This window comes from Chelonia mydas, chromosome 13 (genome assembly GCF_015237465.2).
Source record: "Chelonia mydas isolate rCheMyd1 chromosome 13, rCheMyd1.pri.v2, whole genome shotgun sequence".
NCBI classification, from domain to species: Eukaryota; Metazoa; Chordata; order Testudines; family Cheloniidae; genus Chelonia; species Chelonia mydas.
In genome coordinates this window covers 37,138,433-37,159,460 of record NC_051253.2, presented here as the reverse complement: position 1 = coordinate 37,159,460, position 21,028 = coordinate 37,138,433, and the positions used below count along the sequence as shown (strand labels likewise).

Here is a 21,028-nt window from a genome sequence, read left to right as displayed (position 1 = left end):
CTTGTTCTTATCTCCCTATGTTGATTTTGGTGAAACTCCATTAATTTCACTGCAGTTACTTCTTATATGTACTAGGTTCTTCTAAGTCACTGGGCCAGCTGGCCAGCTGGTAGGAATTGGTGTAGCTGTATTGAAATCAATTAGCCAGGCCCCCAGCTGGTGTAAACTGACATTGCTTTATTGGAATGAATGGACCAAATCCACAGGTGGTGCAAATCAGTGTCTTTCCTTTGGCTTCCGGGTTTCCTTAAAGCTACACTTATTTACATCAGCTGAGGGTCTGGACCAGTGAGATGATTTATATAGACAGATAGGGTGACCAGATGTCCCAATTTTATAGGGACAGTCCTGATTTTTGGGTCTTTTTCTTATATAGGCTCCTATTACCCCCGCCCCCGTCCCGATTTTTCACACTTGCTGTCTGGTCACCCTAACAGGTGAGGAGTAGCAGAGATTCGGAAATGAAGAACCAATCCTCTGTCACAGAGTTCATCTTGGTGGGTCTGTCCAGTTTCCTTGAATACCAGATGTTCCTCTTTGTGGTATTCACCTTCATCTACATGGCCGCCCTCGTGGGAAACCTCCTCATCGTCCTCACTATTACTACTAGCAGCAGGCTTCATACCCCTATGTACTCTTGTTCATCAACTTGTCCTTGATAAAACTTATCCACCTCAGTGTCCATCCCCAAAATGCTGTAGAACCTTCTGGAGCACAGGAAGACCATTGCCTTCTTAGGTTGCATTGCACAGATCTGTCTCTTCACTTGGACTCTGGTAAGTGAAGTTCTGGTCCTTGCTGCCATGGCTTTTGACCTCTATATTGCTATCTGCCACCCTTTGCATTACACCATCATCATGAGGAAGGAGGTTTGTGTTGGGTTAATTGCTGGCATATGGATAGTCGGGGTGGCCAATTCTGCAGTCCACACTGGATTTGTGCTCCAGCTTTCTTTCTGCGATGCAAACGTCATCAACCATTTCTTTTGTGAATTGCTACCATTTCTAAAACTCTCCTGCTCAGACACCAGCCTCAGTGAAACCCTGGCTTTTCTGGCTGATGCAGTCTTTGGGATGGGGAGCTGTGCGATAACTTTAATGTCCTATTACTTCAACCTGAGAACTATCTTGAAGATTCGCTCCACAGAAGGCAAGAAGAAAGCCTTCTCCACCTGCTCCTCCCACCTCATAGTGGTCAGCTTGTACTACTCCACAGCCATGTACACCTATATACACCCCTCCTCAGCCTACTCTCCGAACAGAGACAAAGTGATCACTGTCCTATATTCGGTTATAACTCCAGCGCTCAACCCTATCATATACTCTCTGAAAAACAATGAGGTCAAAGAGGCTCTAAGAAAAGTGAAAGGAGACTTGGGCTATTTCAAAGACAATAATATTATCTGTCTATCTATCTATCTGTCTATCTATCTATCTATCTATCTATCCTACTTATAAGTATAGTATTTATGCACTATACTGATAAGTGTGATTTGTACTTGAAAGTTCTTGCTATTGTATTTACTTTTCAAATAGAATACAATTTATATTCCATTGTTGATGATTTGCTGGATATCCCTGTAATACATCGGGGAACAAGGAATGCAGGTTGGGAGAGGCTCTCATGGAAAGCAGTGACTCAGAGAAGGATATAGAGATCATCACAGGTAATTGTCTCAACATGAGCTTTCAGTGTGATGTGGGGGCAAAAAGGGCTAATCTGATCCTCGGATGTGTAAAAATGTGGGGAAGTGATCTTGCCTCTGTACACAGCATTTCTGAGATCATGGTTGAAATATTGCATCCAGTTCTGGCGTCCACACTTCAGAAAGGATCTGGAAATATCGGAGAAAGTTCAAAAGAGGGCCAGAAAATGGATGTAGGGGCTGGAGAATAAGTCTTATGATGAGAGTGTAATGGAGCTCAATTTACCCAGCTTATCAAAGAGAAGGTTGAGAGGTTGTCATAAATATAAAGGGAAGGGTAAACCCCTTTAAAATCCCTCCTGACCAGAGGAAAAATCCTCTCACCTGTAAAGGGTTAAGAAGCTAAAGGTAACCTCGCTGGCACCTGACCAAAATGACCAGTGAGGAGACAAGATACTTTCAAAAGCTGGGAGGAGGGAGAGAAACAAAGGGTCTGTGTCTGTCGGTATGCTGCTTTTGCTGGGGATAGAACAGGAATGGAGCCTTAGAACTTTTAGTAAGTAATCTAGCTAGGTATGTGTTAGATTCTGATTTCTTTAAATGGCTGAGAAAATAGCTGTGCTGAATAGAATGAATATTTCTGTCTGTGTGTCTTTTTTGTAACTTAAGGTTTTGCCTAGAGGGATTCTCTATGTTTTGAATCTAATTACCCTGTAAGGTATCTACCATCCTGATTTTACAGAGGTGATTCCTTTACTTCTATTTACTTCTATTTTTATTAAAAGTCTTCTTGTAAGAAAACTGAATGCTTTTCCATTGTTCTAAGATCCAAGGGTTTGGGTCTGTGGTCACCTATGCAAATTGGTGAGGATTTTTACCAAACCTTCCCCAGGAAGTGGGGTGCAAGAGTTGAGAGGATTTTGGGGGGAAAGACGTTTCCAAACAACATTTTCTCAGGAACCCAGATAAAGTTTGGTGGTGGCAGTGGAAGTCCAAGGGCAAAGGGTAAAATAGTTTGTACCTTGGGGAAGTTTTAACCTAAGCTGGTAAAAGTAAGCTTAGGACGTTTTCATGCAGGTCCCCACATCTGTACCCTAGAGTTCAGAGTGGGGAAGGAACCTTGACATGATGGCGCAGCGGTGGGATTAACCTGAAATCATTTTGAGATCAATTTGAGATTTTTTGAACTAGAAATACAGATTTTAAAAAGGAAAATTTTTTTTCCTTTGGAGCTGCTGGAAGGCAGCTTGTTTTTTCTCTGCTTTGGGGCCAGAGCGGAGACAAAAGGGGATTATCTTTGTGAATTGCAGGTTTTCTTTGCCTGGAGGCAGGGTACTTAACCTCCTGCAGGGAAATTCAGTCTTGGTAAACCAGAAGTTTTTTTTTTTTCTAAAAGTAACTGGGGGGGGGGGGGGTGTTCTACCCATTTGCCTGGAGACAAAAGTGGAAGGGGCTTTTTTTTTTTTTTAGGATTTTGATTTTTTTACAAGGAGCACAAGTTTGAAAAGGAATTTTTTTTTCCTTTGGGCTGCTGGTAAGCAGGTTTCCAAGTAGTTGGAGGTTTTTTGCTTTGATTTGGGGCCAGAGCAGAGACAAGGGAATTGTCTTTTTCTGTAGGCTGACAATCACTATCAGAGAATAGGTATTCTATTCCAGCACAGCAAAATTTTACAGCCAAGTTTTGTTTGTTTATTTCTAAACCTCGGGTGTAAAGTTAGTTAAAAACAGAGAGGTTAGGATGACAAAATCCACGTCTCGACAAAAGCTGGAATTAGCCAGATTTCAGGCTGAGGAAAAACAAAAGGAACATGAAAGACAGATAGAACTCATGCGGCTGAAGAAGGAGGAGAGGGAAAAAGAGAGGAAGCATGCACTGGAGATGGAGAAGATAAAGGCTCAGCAGAATATACCAACAAACCCTAGCAATCCTTCTCCAGGTACCACTCCCCATCCCAGAAAGTTCCCCACCTACAAGGCAGGCGATGATACTGAGGCCTTCTTAGAAAACTTCGAAAGGGCCTGCCTTGGGTACAACATCTCTACTGACCAATACGTGGTAGAGCTGAGGCCGCAGCTCAGTGGACCCTTAGCTGAGGTGGCAGCTGAAATGCCTAAAGAACACATGAACAAGTATGAACTGTTTAAATCCAAGGCGAGAATCAGAATGGGGATAACACGCGAGCAGTCTCGTCGGAGGTTCAGAGCCCTAAGGTGCAAACCAGATGTGTCATTTACCCGACATGCCTACCACATTGTGAAACATTGGGATGCCTGGATATCAGGAGCAAGTGTTGAATCTCCAGTAAATTTGCCCTTCCTAATGCAAATGGAACAATTCTTAGAGGGTGTTCCTGAGGAAATAGAAAGATACATCCTAGATGGGAAGCCCAAAACTGTAATCGAGGCAGGAGAGATTGGAGCCAGATGGGTGGAGGTGGCAGAGAACAAGAAAACTGGTCGCAGTTGGAGCTGAGACCAGAAGGGACAACCCCAGACAACACCCTATTACCGGGGGCCGCCCAAAGCCCCACCTACCTCCCAAAGAACCCTCCAGACCCCTTATCGTCCCATCACCCCATTCTCCAGCAACCCACCTCGCCCCAGTGACCAGTAAGCTGGACGATGTTTTCAATGTAACGAGCTGGGGCATGTAAAGGCCAACTGCCCCAAGAACCCCAATAGATTACAGTTCATTGCACCGGAATCACACCAGAGGTCCACAGGCCCAGATACCTCCCAGATACCCTTGGAATGGAGGGAAACTGTGAGTGTGGGTGGGAAGAAGGTCACCGCATGGAGGGACACCGGAGCACAAGTGTCAGCTATCCATGCTTCCTTAGTGGACCCCAGTTGAATCAACCCAGAGATCCAAGTGACGATTCAACCCTTCAAGTCCAACTCTTTCAATTTGCCTACAGCCAAGTTGCCTGTCCAGTACCAGGGCTGGTCAGGAACGTGGACTTTTGCAGTCTATGATGATTATCCCATCCCCATGCTGTTGGGGGAAGACTTGGCCAATCATGTGAAGTGGGCCAAGAGGGGGGGAATGGTCACCCGTAGCCAGGCTAAACAAGCCGTGAGGCCTAGCTCTGTTCCGGAAACTTCTATCAGGACTCAGTCAGAGATGATGGACCCGGACCCCAGGCCAATGTCTGCAACAGCAGTAGTGGATCCAGTCCCAGAACCGGAACCAGCGGAACAACCAGCACCAGACCATTTGACAGCACTGAATCCAGTACTTGCAACCTCAACACCAGAGGGCCCCACCGAACCTGAACCGGCAGCAGCCCATAACCCTACACAAGAGGCTCAGCCGGAGCCTGAATCCCAACATAGTGCACCAGCGGAAAGCGGTTCACAGTCAACGGAAACAGCCCCATCCCCTACATCGCTTCCAGAGGGACCAAGCATAGGTCCACAATCCAATGAGGAACTGATGTCTCCAGCATCAAGGGAACAGTTCCAGATTGAACAGGAAGCAGATGAAAGCCTCCAGAGAGCTTGGATGGTGGCACGGAGCAACTCACCACCTCTCAGCTCTTCTAAGCGATCCAGGTTTGTTGTAGAAAGAGGACTTTTATACAAGGAAACTCTTTCTGGTGGACACCAGGAAGACTGGCATCCTCAGAGACAGTTGGTAGTTCCAACTAAATACCGGGCCAAGCTCTTGAGCTTAGCCCACGATCATCCTAGTGGCCATGCTGGGGTGAACAGGACCAAAGACCGTTTGGGGGGGTCATTCCACTGGGAGGGAATGGGCAAGGATGCTTCTACCTATGTCCGGTCTTGTGAAGTATGCCAAAGAGTGGGAAAACCCCTAGACCAGGTCAAAGCCCCTCTCCAGCCACTCCCCATCACTGAAGTTCCACTTCAGCAAGTAGCTGTGGATATTCTGGGTCCTTTTCCGAAAAAGACACCCAGAGGAAAGCAGTACATCCTGACTTTCATGGATTTTGCCACCCGATGGCCGGAAGCAGGAGCTCTAAGCAACACCAGGGCTAAAAGTGTGTGCCAGGCACTAGCAGACGTTTTTGCCAGGGTAGGTTGGCCCTCCGACATCCTCACAGATGCAGGGACTTATTTTCTCGCAGGAACTATGGAAAGCCTTTGGGAAGCTCATGGGGTAAATCACTTGGTTGCCACTCCTTACCACCATCAAACAAATGGCATGGTGGAGAAGTTTAATGGAACTTTGGGGGCCATGATACGTAAATTCGTAAATGAGCACTCCAATGATTGGGACCTAGTGTTGCAGCAGTTGCTCTTTGCCTACAGAGCTGTACCACACCCCAGTTTAGGGTTTTCCCCATTTGAACTTGTATATGGCCGTGAGGTTAAGGGGCCATTACAGTTGGTGAAGCAGCAATGGGAGGGATTTACACCTTCTCCAGGAACTAACCTTCTGGACTTTGTAACCAAACTACAAAACACCCTCCGAACCTCTTTAGCCCTTGCTAAAGAAAACTTACAGGATGCTCAAAAAGAGCAAAAAACCTGGTATGATAAACAGATCAGAGAGCGTTCCTTCAAAGTAGGGGACCAGGTCATGGTCTTAAAGGCGCTCCAGGCCCATAAAATGGAAGCATCGTGGGAAGGGCCATTCACGGTCCAGGAGCGCCTGGGAGCTGTTAATTATCTCATAGCATTCCCCACCTCCAACCAAAAGCCTAAGGTGTACCATATTAATTCTCTAAAGCCCTTTTATTCCAGAGAATACAAGGTTTGTCAGTTTACAGCACAGGGAGGAGAGGACGCTGAGTGGCCTGAAGGTGTCTACTACGAAGGAAAAAGTGCTGGTGGTGTGGAAGAGGTGAACCTCTCCATGACCCTTGGGTGTATGCAGTGACAGCAGATCCCGGAGCTGTGCACTAGCTACGCGCCAACGTTCTCAGCCACCCCAGGACTGACTGAACGGGCCTACCACTCCATTGACACAGGTAATGCTCGCCCAATTAAAGTCCAACCTTACCGGGTGTCTCTTCAAGCTAAAACTGCTATAGACCGGGAGATGAAGCATATGTTACAGATGGGTGTAATCCGCCCCTCTGGAAGTGCATGGGCATCTCCAGTGGTTCTAGTTCCCAAACCAGATGGGGAAATACGTTTTTGCGTGGACTACCGTAAGCTAAATGCTGTAACTCGCTCAGACAACTATCCAATGCCACGCACAGATGAACTATTAGAGAAACTGGGACGGGCCCAGTTCATCTCTACCTTGGACTTAACCAAGGGGTACTGGCAGGTACCGCTAGATGAATCTGCCAAGGAAAGGTCAGCCTTCACCACACATCTCGGGCTGTATGAATTTAATGTACTCCCTTTTGGGCTGCGAAATGCACCCGCTACCTTCCAAAGACTTGTAGATGGTCTCCTAGCGGGATTAGGAGAATATGCAGTCACCTACCTTGACGATGTGGCCATATTTTCGGATTCCTGGGCAGACCACCTGGAACATCTACAAAAAGTCCTTGAGCGCATAAGGGAGGCAGGACTAATTGTTAAGGCTAAGAAGTGTCAAATAGACCTAAACAGAGTCACTTACCTTGGACACCAGGTGGGTCAAGGAACTATCAGCCCCCTACAGGCCAAAGTGGATGCTATCCAAAAGTGGCCTGTCCCAAAGTCAAAGAAACAGGTTCAATCCTTCTTAGGCTTGGCCGGTTATTACAGACAATTTGTACCGCAATACAGCCAAATCGCCGCCCCACTGACAGACCTAACCAAAAAGAAACAGCCAAATGCCGTTCAGTGGACCAAAAAGTGTCAGAAGGCCTTTAACAAGCTTAAAGCGGCACTCATGTCTGACCCTGTACAAAGGGCCCCAGACTTTGTTCCTAGTAACCACAGATGCATCCGAGCGTGGTGTGGGAGCAGTTTTAATGCAGAAAGGACCTGATCAAAAATTCCACCCTGTAGTGTTTCTCAGCAAAAAACTGTCTGAGAGGGAAAGCAACTGGTCAGTCAGTGAAAAAGAATGTTACGCCATTGTCTATGCCCTAGAAAAGCTACGCCCATATGTTTGGGGATGGCGTTTCCACCTGCAAACCGACCATGCTGCACTGAAGTGGCTTCACACCGTCAAAGAAAATAACAAAAAACTTCTTCGGTGGAGTTTAGCTCTCCAAGATTTTGATTTCGACATCCAACACATCTCAGGAGCTTCTAACACAGTGGCTGATGCACTCTCCCATGAAAGTTTCCCAGAATCAACTGGTTAAAATCGTCCTTGAGATGTGGGAAAATATTGTTAGTCTTTATGTACTTGGTAGTATATTTAGAGATGCATGTGTCTTATTAACTTTGTTTTTCCTAGAGCTCCAGGAAGAAATCCCAGCCAGTGTTTCACCCTAGCTGAGATTTGGGGGGCGTGTCATAAATATAAAGGGAAGGGTAAACCCCTTTAAAATCCCTCCTGACCAGAGGAAAAATCCTCTCACCTGTAAAGGGTTAAGAAGCTAAAGGTAACCTCGCTGGCACCTGACCAAAATGACCAATGAGGAGACAAGATACTTTCAAAAGCTGGGAGGAGGGAGAGAAACAAAGGGTCTGTGTCTGTCAGTATGCTCCTTTTGCTGGGGATAGAACAGGAATGGAGTCTTAGAACTTTTAGTAAGTAATCTAGCTAGGTATGTGTTAGATTATGATTTCTTTAAATGGCTGAGAAAGGAACTGTGCTGAATAGAATGACTATTTCTGTCTGTGTGTCTTTTTTGTAACTTAAGGTTTTGCCTAGAGGGATTCTCTATGTTTTGAATCTAATTACCCTGTAAGGTATCTACCATCCTGATTTTACAGAGGTGATTCCTTTACTTCTATTTACTCCTATTTCTATTAAAAGTCTTCTTGTAAGAAAACTGAATGCTTTTTCATTGTTCTCAGATCCAAGGGTTTGGGTCTGTGGTCACCTATGCAAATTGGTGAGGATTTTTACCAAACCTTCCCCAGGAAGTGGGGTGCAAGGGTTGGGAGGATTTTGGGGGGAAAGACGTGTCCAAACTACGTTTCCCAGTAAACCCAGTTAGAGTTTGGTGGTGGCAGTGGATATTCCAAGGACAAAGGATAAAATTAATTTGTACCTTGGGGAAGTTTTAACCTAAGCTGGTAAAAGTAAGCTTAGGAGGTTTTCATGCAGGTCCCCACATCTGTACCCTAGAGTTCAGAGTAGGGGAGGAACCTTGACAGAGGTGAATTGATCACACTGTCTAGGAATTTACACATTGATAAGATACCAGATAGCGGGGGCTTTTCAACCTGGCTGACAAGTCATAACAGGATCCAAGGGCTGGAAGTGAAAGCTGGACAAATTCAACCTTGAAATAAGATGCAATTTCTTCTCTGTGAAGGTGATTAAACATTGGGACAGCTTATCAGGGGAGATGGTTGAGCCTCATTTAGATATCTTTTTGGAAGATTTTTTTTTCAATCCAGCTTCTGAGGGAAAGTCTATGGCCAGTTTATGCGGGGTTCAGACTGTTATGGTCCCGTCTGGCATTGGAATCTGTGATTCTGAGTCCCCCGTTCACCCTCTTCCTTCACGAGCCATGGACTGAACAGGAAGCTCGGAATTGCCCTCAATGCATACATAACACTTGCAGCTGTGTATTAAGAAAATGACTATAATTCAATCACAGGCTTCAGGGCCTCAGCCAGTGGCCTGCAGGGATCAGGAAGGAATTCCCCTCTCCCCCCAGTGCATAGTAGTTCAGAGGTGTTCTGGGATTTTGTTTGTTTGTTTGCCTTACTCTGAAGAATCAGAGATTGGCTACAACTGGAGACAGGGTGGACCAGTGCTCCGAGGATGTGCAGAGAACCATAGAACCATAGGGTTAGAAGGGATCACAAGGTTCATCTAAGCTAACCCCCTGCCAAAATCAGGATGTGTTGTGTCTAAATCATCCAAGACAGGTGGCTATCCAGCCTCTTTCTGAAAACCTTCAGTGAATGAGCTTCCACAACCTCCATAGATAGAGAAGCCTCTTTCTAGATGCCATGTTTTGCTCACTTTCTCAGGGTCAAATGTACCCCCAGATCTAAGGTGGGGAAGGAGTTTTCCCCCAGGTCAAACAGGCAGGGACGTTGGATGTTTTGTCCTAGCTTTGCAGCATCAGGTGTAAATCGCCGGCTGGGGTCATGTGGGCATGTCTTGCCTAATCCATTCCCTCCAATTGCAGAGACCTTGGGCATTGAGGGCAACTTGGTCTCTGCTGTTCTCTACCTGTGCTGCACAGTTTAGTCTTTGTAGCCTCGGAACCCCTTTGTGCCAATGGGCAAAGGGCACCAGGGGACATAGAATTTTACAGGGATATCGTGGGTCAGTATTTGCACAAGAATTCCACAAAGGGAGGCATGTAAGGTCTCTACTGAGAGCTAGTAGCCCACTGGTCATCATAATCATTGTGAAATGAATGTATGTATTATTTCTATACCTGAAATTATGTTCTTAAAGCCTTAATGTTAAATGCAGACCATCAGGAAGTGACATACCTTGAACAGGTTCTGTTCAGGAAGGGGCAGTAAATACCTGGGATTTACTTTTGGTCACTGTGTACTTTATGCCTCACAATACAAGTCGATTTCCATACACAGCCCCCAGATAATAAAGACCACAAAATCAACAAGAGATTACAAAATCTGCAGGAAGAGACACAGAGCGGGAGGGTGTCCTGTTTATTACTAGAATCAAAGAATTAGGGTGGTATATGAGGAGAATGCAAGGAGACACACAGTATCCATCATCTAGGGGGGAGGCAGACAGCATGTTTTCTCTCATGAAAAAGGACTCACAGCCTGCTTGATTGAAAAGTGCTGGTGAGCAATACTTTATGGCAGATGAGAGCATCTTATTAAGTAAGTCTAGAATGCATATTATGATTTTATTTTATATGTAACCATTTGTGTTCAGGTTTCAGAGTAGTAGCCATGTTAGTCTGTATCCGCAAAAAGAAAAGGAGTACTTGTGGCACCTTAGAAACTAACAAATTTATTTGGGCATAAGCTTTCGTGGGCTAGAACCCACTTCATCAGATACATCTGATCCACTCTATGCATCTGATGAAGTGAGTTCTAGCCCACAAAAGCTTATGCCCACATAAATTTGTTAGTCTCTAAGGTGCCACAAGTACTCCTCGTTCTCATTTGTTTTCAATATTTCTACTGGCTATCACTTATATCTCTATGCATCTTTAAATAAACTTTTACTTGTTGTCACTATCAATATATCTCAGTGCTGCATGTTCATCAGCCTGGTTGATCTAAGGTTTAACTAGGAAGCTGTGGAATATTGTTCATTTGGGAGCAATGAACCTATGAATACTGCTAGCACCAAGTGCACCGGGGCTGGACACTCCAGGGGGAGTATGTCTATCACTGACCTGCCGAGGGACAGCAGAGCTGTGCAGGCTAAGAGGGGAGTGGCTTGTGTTGCCCGTGGCCAGTGGCATTGGGGAGTTGACCCATGGCTGGCACAAACACGCTCAGGGCAAGTGGTAGCGAGTTGCCTCACTGCCCTGGGTACCCCTGAGAACTGTAAAGTTTTAATCTAACTAGAGGCTCAGTAGATGGGCACCTGGGAGAAGTCAAATGGCCTGTGATATACCAGAGGTCTGGATGATTGAATGGTCCATTCTGATCTTGAAATCTAGGAATATATGACTTCCCATCACTCCTCCTGTCAAGGTTCCTTCCCCACTCTGAACTCTAGGGTACAGATGTGGGGACCTGCATGAAAACCTCCTAAGCTTACTTTTACCAGCTTAGGTTAAAACTTCCCCAAGATACAAACTAATTTTACCTTTTGCCATTGGACTTCCACTGCCACCACCAAACTTTATCTGGGTTCCTGAAAAAACGTAGTTTGGAAACATCTTTCCCCCCAAAATCCTCCCAACCCTTGCACCCCACTTCCTGGGGAAGGTTTGGTAAAAATCCTCACCAATTTGCATAGGTGACCACAGACCCAAACCCTTGGATCTTTGAACAATGAAAAAAGCATTCAGTTTCCTTACCAGAAGACTTTTAATAGAAGTAAAAAAGAATCATCTCTGTAAAATCAGGATGGTAAATACCTTACAGGATAATTAGATTCAAAACATAGAGAATCCCTCTAGGCAAAACCTTAAGTTACAAAAAGACACACAGACAGAAATATTCATTCTATTCAGCACAGCTATTTTCTCAGCCATTTAAAGAAATCATAATCTAACACATACCTAGCTAGATTACTTACTAAAAGTTCTAAGACTCCATTCCTGTTCTGTCCCCAGCAAAAGCATCCTACAGACAGACACAGACCCTTTGTTTTTCTCCCTCCTCCCAGCTTTTGAAAGTATCTTGTCTCCTCACTGGTCATTTTGGTCAGGTGCCAGCGAGGTTACCTTTAGCTTCTTAACCCTTTAGAGGTGAGAGGATTTTTCCTCTGGCCAGGAGGGATTTTTAAGGGGTTTACCCTTCCCTTTATATTTATGACACCTCCTATGTTTCAATGACTGTCATACTCATGGGAGCATTGTTGATTCCTCTGTGGCTTTCTTTCCCCTCCCACACTTTGTCTTTCTTGTCTTTGGGGCATGGACTGTTTCTCACTGTGTGTTCCTACAGTGCAGAGCTCAATGGGGCCTTGAGCTTGATTTGGACCTCTAGTTGCTGTGATAATGAATAACAATGATGGATGATGTAAACATGCTGGTTAATTTTCATTCCAGGGTACCATCAAGCTCTCAACTTTTCCCTTCTCCTAAAATGTAAACAGGAAGCCCTGGGTTCTGTCCTGGCTCCACCACTGACCTTCTGTGTGAAGCTGGGCAAGTCACTTCCTCACTCCATGCCTCAGTTTTCCCTCCTACCCTTTGTCTGTCTTCTGTATTGAGATCGCAAGCACTTTGGTGCAGGGGATGTCTCTTACTATGTTTCTGTACTGTGGACAGTACAAAAGAAACCTGATCTCAGGTTGGGGTTTTAGGTGCTATACTACTAATATAATAACACATTCATAGAATATCAGGGTTGGAAGGGACCTCAGGAGGTCATCTAGTTCAACCCCCTGCTCAAAGCAGGACCAATCCCCAATTTTTGCCCCAAATGGCCCCCTCATGCATTGAACTCACAATCCTGTGTTTAGCAGGCCAATGCTCAAACCACTGAGCTATCCCTCAGTGTATTTATTCATATTCATCATTCTCATTTCACACAGTAGCTGCCCCTGTCTGAATTTGTTTCTCTAATTGATCTGCACCTATTGGACTTGAAGCAGAAATTAATTCAGAGAAGTTCTCTGTACTGTGTTATCTAAGTCAGGCTAGATGATCCCTGTCGTCATTTCTGGGCGTAAAAATCTATAAATCTATGAATTATTATCTCCTTCTATCCAGTGCCTCTTCTGTCTTATTCCTTATCCTTTGCTGCTCTCTCGTGATCTCATAAAGAAAATACAATTTCTTTGATATCATCTGCATGCTCCATCTTTTTTTCTTCACTCTTACATTATGACACTGTGTTTGCCAGTGATAATTCCAGAACACCAGCCTCATTGGGGCACTCTGAACTTAGACTGGATCACAGTGTCCCAGGCCACCTCAGATATTTGCCTTTTTATTCTTAATCCATCAGCAAGCACGGCCCACAGGCCACAATCCTGATAACCCTGAGGCCAATGGGAGCTTGGCTTTGCTCTCCAGGGGGTCATGTTTGGGGCCCATTGTTTGGGATTGCAATGTCTGTCCAGGTAACTAAAGGCTTCAGAGCACAGCAGTGTCTGAACTCTCCACACCCAGTAAGGTAGGGAAAGAGCTTTATCTTCATTCCAAAGGGAGGGGAGCTGATGCACAGATGGCTGATTCCTCAGATGCTACAAAGCCACCTTCCTAGGTGCTGTGGTATCTTAGGGCCTGAGAGACTTTAACAATTTACTGTCACAACACCCCTGGGAGGAAGGGGGGAGCCATTATCCCTATTTCACAGATGGGGAAACTGAGGCACCAGGCAGATTAAGTGACTTGTGCAGTCACACAGCTATTCCCTGGCGCCCATTGACTTGGATGGATCTACGGCTCCTTTACACCAGCTGGGAATCTTGCCCTTTGACTTCAATGGTGTGATGGTCAATTGACACGAATCTTGTCTCATTGACTCCAATGGAGCGGTGGCTGATTTACACCAGTTGGGTATCTGGACCTGTGGCAGGGCAGGGGTAAAAGCCCTTGAATGCCCTGCCAAAATGCTGGCTAAGCCCTGCTTTCTGAGAGGGAAGCCAGGTGCAGGGGCCCAGGCAGCCAGCAGAGAGCCCAGCAGCAGGCCCTAACGAGGGCTGGCTCACAGCAATGACTTGAGCTAAGTAGAGGCAGCTGGGCTGAGGAAGGGACGAGCTATAAAAGCCCTGGAGAAAGCTCAGTCAGGAGGCTAGCCTGGGAGGGAAAGGAGGCTTACAGCTCTGTCTCCTCACCAAAGGCAAGGAGCCTCATGGGCCAGGAGACCCTGGGAAGGGTCTGAATGGGTTTAGCTGTTGGGGGAATAAAAGGGACTACATGTTTGCACTGTAAATAAAGACACAAGGGTGAAGCACCAAAGAAGGCAGTGGGACTTTTTTTTTGGCCAGCCAACACAGGGCACAGGCACGAGTAGGTAGAAGCCTGTACGGACCCTGTGACAGGACCATTTACTACAATGGAGCTAGGTCTGGTTGATATCAGCTGGGGATGTGACCGTGTGGACTCCAATGGAGTGAAGGCTGATTTACAACAGCTGGAGATCGGGCTCCATTCACTCCAATGTAGCTAAACTCAGTTTACACCAGTTGGGGATCTGGCCCCACTGAATCCAGTGGAACAAAGGCTGATTTACACTAGCTGTGGCTGGGGATATGGCCCACAAGAACGAAGGTTGAGCTTTTCTAGCCTGCCTAGGGGATTTGGACACACAATTCCCATTTATTTTAGGTTGAAATCATCAACCTAAGCAGCCTGCTCATTGTCCCTCAGAGACTCTGGGAGAAAGCCAAGAACTGAGCTGAGATTTCTGAGTGCCCGCCCAGTGCCTGAAACATGAGATCGGCTTCATCTCCATGCTGCAATGGCTGGGCGAGGGTCTCTGGTCTGCGCTACGTGCTCTGTCCATACAGAGGCCAGATTTTAAAGGCATTTAGGGGCCTAGTGGGAATTTCCAAAGCTCCTGGGCCCCTCAAACTCATTTATTTCAATGGGTGTTAGGTGCTTAGGTACTTTTGAAAATCCCATTAGGTGCCCAAATACCTTTACAAATCTGGCCCTAAGTCTACACCACTGAGCCTATGCCAACAGATGCCATACACTGAGCAGGGGTGGCAGAGCCTTCCCAAAAGTGGGGGAGCCAGGGGCCCCCAACCCCTCTGTGGCCCCACCTCTCCTCTTCCCAATTAGGCCCCGCCCCCTGGCCAAGACAGCACTAGGAACCCAGACCGGGCAGCTCTGGGGAACTGCGGACCTGCCACCTGTCCAGGGTGGGGGGAGCCTGAGAGCAGCCCTCAGCCTGTGTCCCCTTTCTCCCGGGCTCTCCTTGCCAGGGCAGGTGGAGGGTCCACAGCTCCTCACAGCTGCCTGGGCAGTTCTTACCCCGACCCAGCTCTGGCTGGGGGGTGGGGCCTAGAAGCTGCAGCCCAGCCATGGTAAGAGATGTGTGGGCAGCTGTATGGAGCTGAGACCCTCCACCTGCCCTGGGTGGGGAACTCAGGGGGTGGGGTCTGCAGCTCCCCACAGCTGCTTGGGCTCCCCAACTGGGCTCCAGCTGCCAGCCTGTCCGGGGGGCAGGGGACGACTTGGGAGGAAGAGGTGGGGTGGAGCCCATGGCAAAAAGTGGGAGAGCCATGGCTGCCTGCCCCCAGCCCATTCCGGTGCCCCTGACACTGAGAGTTTTGTCAGCATAGCTTTGCTGGTCAGGAGTGTGGGTTTTTAAGCATCTTACATGGTCTTAGAGAAAATGTGATAAAATACGTGTTGAAAACATTCTTTTAGCCTGGAGCACCCTGACCATAAATGCCAAAAGCTATGTGTGTGTGTGTGTGCGTTTTTCACTGCCGGCACCTGCAGATTGAGATCTACTCAGCGCTTATATGTGTGACTGCTGCCCCCCGATGGAAGGAATGTGGGTGTGTATTTGTTCTGTGTCTTTTGCTGCTGCCCCCTGCTGGAGTGTATGGGCTCTGCTTAGTTTATATGTGTGCACGGGCCTTTAGCTGCTGTCCCCTGTTGAAACCTGCAGCAGTGAGCCTTAGAGCCTGGATCTCAGGAATTGGACTCCTGCTATGTCACTGAAAAAATCTGCGTAGACATTTGGGCTCAGGATCTGAAGCCCATCCCCTCCCCAGGCTTCAGAGCCCGAGCTCCAGCGGGACATGAAATGACTGCAGAGCTGTTTTTAGTGTCATAGCATGAGCCCTGTGAGCCCAAGTCTGCAGACCCAGGCTCTGAGAATGGCTGTTAAAATGCAGTGCAGGTGTACCCTCCTTGGCCACCACTGTAGACTAGCGTGCCAACAGGACTGTGTGCATGCACACCCAGGACTGCAATCCTGGCGCGGGTGGAGCTGCAAGTTACAGCTGTGGTGCATTGAGAGAGCTCTGTGTGGGGAAGGGAGTGAGGGGGCAGGGCTAAATTTGACTATTTGTCAGCGTTGTGTTTGGGGCAGGTCAGCCAGGAAAGATGGGGTTGTAACTCATGATTGTGATGTTTTGGTAGTGCTGGGAAGTGGCTTGGGGCCAGGACTAGTAGGGGTATTACATGACAGGACTGAGATACATCAGCACAGCTGTGAAGGGAACCAAGGACTGGGATAGCAGGGGACTGTGGATCAGGACTGAGGGGCACTGGCAGAGCTGAGGGGTGTGGGCAGGACAGCAAAGCCTGTCACAATCCAGGTACGTTGGCTGATCTGTCACTGAGACCTAGAATCCTGGAATTGCCTTTCACTCACTGCACCTGGGCCCTGCTGCTTTGGCTAAGGCAGTAGCAATCTCCGGTTTGTTTACATATCAGTTTCACTGCAATCCACACCCCTGCCCACTGCATCCCCTAGCTAGGTGAGACTCTGGTGGAATTTATGAATGAAGGGATCACCTTTCACAGGAGCTGGCCAAACTGGCTTGACCCCTTTCACTTTACACATCAGGGGGCTCCTTGCCATAGGAACAAACCCTCCCTTTCCTTTGTCTAACATTAATCAATGCCTCTGACTTTCCTTGCTAATCAGCCCCAATGGGACTGCTGCCGCGACTTGCATTTTCCAAAAGTGTTTCCATTCTAATGGCCTCCCACAGGACCCATTAAAATGACAAGTAACTTTGTTTCTGCCACTGGCCCTTAATTCCTTGAGAAGTTTGTCAGATCTCCAGGCAGTGCCCAGGTCTCAGCTGAGCAAAACATTTCTCAGAGTGCTGATTAAGACATGAGGATTTATAACAACCTGTGTGTCTTCCTGTAAATCCCTATAGAGCTGCTGGCTAGTTGGAGAGATTTCTCTTTAATAGCTATGTTGCTAACGGGGATGATTTTAATGAGCACATAGTGAAGCAGGGTTTTTTAACTGATTATTATTTTTATCCTAAGCAAGAGTCAATGAAATTAACATGTTTCAGATGACACTACTCAGGGTCCCTTCACGTTGGGGATCTGCCACTGCAGATCTGCTATCAGACCTATAGAAACAGCTGCACCCTTATGGACAAGTACTTTACACCCTTTGGACAGACTGTTCATTGCCACTTGTCTGGTCAGCTACCAGAGACCAGGACAGCCCCTGTTACAGTCTATCCCCTTGCCACTGATGCCCTTAGTAGAGTGTCACAATCATACTGCAAGCCCCTTGTCAGCTCCAATTCCCACCTGGTTTGCCTGTGAAATTAGCTGCACAGAGTCAGAACGAATATCCTTTAGTTACCAATAATCATGATATATTTTTTAATTCAGTTTAGTGTCCATGACTAAGAAATGTCATAGAATCATAGAATATTATGGTTGGAAGAGATATCAGGAGATCATCTAGTGAGTCCAATCCCCTGCTCAAAGCAGGACCAACCCCAACTAAATCATCCCAGCCAGGTACTTAAAAACCAATAAGGAAATGTCAGCAGCCCCTGATCACTGAAGTCCATTTCCCACATGGATGGGCCAATTAGCAGTAGGTAGATAGATAGATAGATAGATAGATAGATAGATAGATAGATAGATAGAAGCAGGTGAATGTAAACACTATTAGACAAGTGGACAGAGAGATGATTAGACAGATGAACAGATGACATGGCAGATTGACAGAAGTGTAGATGGGCAATTAGAAACGATAGATAATTGGATGGATAAAGCACAGGGGGAGGAAAAATGGACAGACATCTGGATGGACATATAGATAACAGGATAGATAATTAGGTGGATGAATAAATTGACAGATAATTGGACAGAGAGCAGTGAAAATACAATCTCTCTCTCTCTTTCTCTCTCTCTCTCACACACAGGATTGTCCCGTCTGGCAATGTGCTTCAAAACTGATCAAAGGAGGTCATTTCTCTAGGTGAGAACTCAGATGACAGCACCCAGCCCATGACTGTCTTCCCTTAACCTGTTTTCTGAGCCTGCCAGTAAAAAGGCCAATTGGTGTTATACATGGATGCTGTGATTTTCATATGGGTACAGATCCACTAATAACTAATGACTGACATAGGTTGTGAAATTCATCTCTGGATCCTGAGTCTCACAAAGATAATTGAGGGTGTTAATTGGCGATTTCTGTGTTAGACCTTGATGTCCAGGTAACTTCATTCAGGCCCATTGCTGCTATGAATTTGATGGGTAGCATCAAGTGATGGACAGAGAGGCCTGGTCAGAGCTGTAAGATAATCACAACGTCCAACTTCTGCCACAAATATTAATTGAGTGTTCATTCCTACCACACATATACCCAGGAGGATGGACACAGAGCAATGGTATACATAGACACATATAGAGTTAGACACCTGACCTCCCTATGTGCTTATGTAAACCCAATAGGCACCCATCTGCATTTTTAGGTGCCTAAATACCTTTGCAAATCTGGCCCTAACTCCCTTTGATTCTTTTGAAAATCCCAGGCCACAGGCTCCATCCAATGATCACTGAACGAACTGGCGTCTTTCCATTGACTTCAGTAGGATTAGGCCCCAACAGAGGTGTTAGCCAATACATATAAGTTGTGAATATCATACACCACATCAATGGGTATTATGCACACTGTATTAATGTAACATACATTGCATCTATGAGCCATTGACTGTAAGTGTTGGGAAGTTATGTTAACTGTATGTATTATGCTCTTCCCACAATTCTGCTCACCCACGTCGAGTATCCCACAACGCTTTGGAAAACTGAAGCCAGCTTTGGCATTAGGAAATAGGAAGCCTGTCAAAGCCAACAACTTTGTCCTAGACCAGGTTGGGATGAATCTCTACTCCTAACTGGTTTAGCATTTAGTATCCGAAAGAGAGATTAGACAAACACAGAACAAAGCAGCAAGTTTAGGAACAGTTACACACTAGTGGGATGGATTTTAGTGTTGAGTAAAGAGCTTTGTAATTTGTATAATTGTACCATAAATGCTGCCAGCTGGAATGCATCTCTTGAAGCACACCTTCTGTATAAGGTGAACATGCTGCAAGAATATGCTTCCGGGAAGGAGGGTATAAGTATGTCTCCTTTTTGTATTGTACTGCTTTGACTTTAGACAATACATTTAGCTCTGATTGGTTATTTGGTCTCTTGAACATTTTTAAGACTGAGCCATGTGTGTAGTCGGCTACACCTCTGTGTCAGTAGACGTGTGATGGTCCTGAACATTTGAAGCTACCTATTCCAACTATAGGTAGGGTGAATGGCTGACAGTGAGTCAAAATGGGGTTGATTCTCAGTTCTGTCATTGAACCAGCTTGTGTCTCAGTGCACACATGTTGCAGACGAGGGAAAATAACATGGAGATTTGTTGCATAAGTCAGTTTTTCAAAATAATTGAAGGGGTTTGGTGCCCAAATCCCCCATTGACAGTCAATCAGATTAGGGTGCTTAACTCCTTTATGTCCCTTTCCTAGGGTGACCAAATTACCTCGTATTGAAGTTAGGCTTACTGGCCTCTAATTGCCAGGATTGCCACTGGAGCCTTTTTTTAAAATAAATGATGCCACATTAGCTATCCTCTAGCATCCAGAATGGAAGCTGATTTAAGTGATAGGTTACATATCACAGTTGCAGAGTAGCAGCTGTGTTAGTCTGTATTCGCAAAAAGAAAAGGAGGATTTGTGGCACCTTAGAGACTAACCAATTTATTTGAGCATAAGCTTTCGTGAGCTAGTTAGTAGTTCTGCAATTTCATATTTGAGTTCCTTCAGAACTCTTGGGTGAATCCCATCTGGTCCTGGTGACTTATTACTGTCTAATTTAACAACTTGTTCGAAAACCTCCTCTGCTGACAGCTCAATCTGGGACAATTCCTCAGATCTGTTACAGAAAAAGAATGGCTCAGGAGTGGAAATCTCCCTCACATCCTCTGCAGTGAAGACCGAAGAAAAGAATTCATTTAGATTCTCTGAGTGGCTTTATCATCCTTGAGTGCTCCTTTAGCACCTTGATTGTCCAGTGGCCCCATTGATTGTTTGGCAGCCTTCCTGCTTCTGATGTACTTAATTTTTTTTTTTTTTTTTTGCTACTGGTTTTTGAGTCTTTTGCTAGTTGCTCTTCAAATTCTTTTTTGGCCTGCCTAATTAAACTTTTACACTTGACTTGCCAGAGTTCATGCTCCTTTCTATTTTCCTCAGCAGGATTTAACTCCCAATGTTTAAAGGATGACTTTTTGCCTCTGATTTCTTCTTTTACTTTATTGTTTAGCTATGGTGGCACTTTTTTGGTCCTCTATTTTATTTTATTTTTTTAATTTGGTGTATGCATTCAATTTGAGCTTGTATTATGGTGTTTATAAAAAGTTTTCCTGCCTTTGATGGCGTGTACCAGGTTCTTTGAGTTCCCCTGCTGGAGGCCTTGTGGTCCTGCAACACCCCAGAAAAGGAGCAGTGAAGATAGGTCCTGCGGGCTTGCCTAGAAAGACTGCAGGGAAGTTGCCAATCAGAGCGTAGCAGGCTCAGTTAAAAAGAGCTGCAGGGCCTGAGAAGATCTGGTGCTGGCTGGGACCAGAAGGGGGAGGAAGGACTTTAAGGCTGAGAAACTCTCTGGACAAAAAGGTTTGGACGAGACCCTGCTCAAGCAGGGAACAGACAGAGAAACCTGAGGTACAGATGAAGAGGGAGGGATTACGTGGGAAGTGGCCCAGGGAATAGCAGCAGCAATGGAGTTAAAGGAAGCAGCATGTGCCTGGTTCTGTGGATGAAGGGATAGCGGTGGATGTGTT

General features: G+C 46.0%; 1 pseudogene; it reads left to right on the top strand.

The window, feature by feature from the left end:
* The first annotated feature begins 461 nt into the window (after nucleotides 1-461).
* On the top strand, nucleotides 462-14,643 carry LOC102931238 (annotated as a pseudogene).
* The last annotated feature ends 6,385 nt before the right edge of the window (nucleotides 14,644-21,028 follow it).